The following is a 1,545-nucleotide window of genomic DNA, read 5'->3' on the forward strand; positions in this document are numbered from 1 at the left end:
CTTTTACTCTGCTCAAATAACTGCCTCTTGGTCTATGTACATGTTCTTTATAAACACAACTAAAAGTTCTGGAATACCCATTCCTCACAATGTTATCCATAGCTTATCACGGTCTGTACAGTTGAAAGCATTGCACAATCAAGCACAGGTTCCTTCCAATCAGCTGGCCAAATAGCTGTCTTCCAAATTTCTTGGCAAAAATGAGTGGGTGCCTCCAGTGCTGCATCAGCTTCTAGAAAAATTTTAATTTGTGTCACATCAATTCCTGGAGTCTTGTTCTTTGAACATGCCTTCATAGTGAACAGGCAAAGGTAAAAATCATTCACTGCCCTTTCCCGCCCAGGAGGCAAGCTAAAATGCTAATCAGGTGACCAAAATCCTTGGTTTTCCCTCTACCCTCAAACAGGTGTGCAGCCTGGCCCCTCCCCGGACTCTGACCCCATATAGGTTCCTGTTGCCCTCCATTCGGGGCTCAGAATCTAGAGAAATTAGTTCCTCTGAGTCAGCCGGCTTAATAAAATCTGAAACTCTACTTCACCTCTCCGAGTGGCCTCGGTTTCTTCCACCATGAATCTAAAACTGCTGTAACATTTGGTTTCCTGACCTGAAACTGACCGCACTGGCTCCTTGAGCCACCGGATCAGCGTCTGGGAGTGACTAATGGCGAGCTCCCCTCCGCGGATGAGACGGTGTGTCACCACCACATTCGAAGATTCCTCCTCCTCCGAGTGGGGGCAGCCAGCCTCCGGACCCACCTCTACCGACCGGACCGGACTCAAAAGGAGAGGTAAAACCAGAGAAACCAGCCAAGACTTCTGGAACAGGTATGACCCGGGGAACCGGTTAAAACCCAGTCAGGCCTGTCTCTACAGACAGAAGTGGAAGACTGATCCCCTTCCAAGGCCCCACCTAGAGGCTTCAGTCAGGGACTCCCCAAAAGTGGGGAGGCGGAACTGCCGTACACTGTGACTGGTTGAGTGCGTGTAACCGAGTGTGCATGTATCCGAAGCGCGGCTTTTCGCACCGGGTCTGTAAGGTTCCACGGCTCCAACTACAGAATCTGAGTGGGCCCTAGGGCACTACATACACTTAAGTACAATGGGAGTTCTCATGGTGAGCCCGCAGCCTTGGGATGTATGTTGACAGATTTAAAAAAAGGGGGGGAGGGGATGGGAATTATGATTATGGAAAGTTTGTAATCTGGCTTTTGGCCTATACTTGATTGGATTCATTAGAACTTTGAGGTAGTATCTTAAGCCAGAACCTGAGTTGAGACATTTGCATTTGAAAAACTATGTGTCCCACCCATATACCGGGATGGTAGTGAATCAATCTCATACTGCTTAAAGGCAGTCCTCTCTGCTGGCGCAGAGTGGACTCCTGGTTCAAAACTCTCCAAAGCTAAGAGACGCTTGAAAATTCTTGCAAGAGAAGCCGCAAAGTCTGGATCTGTCTGTTGAATCTTTTCTTGGAGGTCTTCGGCCCTGTACTCCACCTCCGCCTTCACTTTGAGATTCCCTTTTGATTTATTCTGAGTGCACACAT

General features: G+C 48.4%; 1 pseudogene; it reads left to right on the forward strand.

Annotated features, from left to right (window-relative positions):
* The first annotated feature begins 660 nt into the window (after positions 1–660).
* Positions 661–1,545, forward strand: part of LOC102839515 — a 53,707-nt pseudogene continuing 52,822 nt past the window's right edge.

Source organism: Chrysochloris asiatica, unplaced genomic scaffold (assembly GCF_000296735.1).
Source record: "Chrysochloris asiatica unplaced genomic scaffold, ChrAsi1.0 scaffold00197, whole genome shotgun sequence".
Classification (NCBI taxonomy): Eukaryota; Metazoa; Chordata; class Mammalia; order Afrosoricida; family Chrysochloridae; genus Chrysochloris; species Chrysochloris asiatica.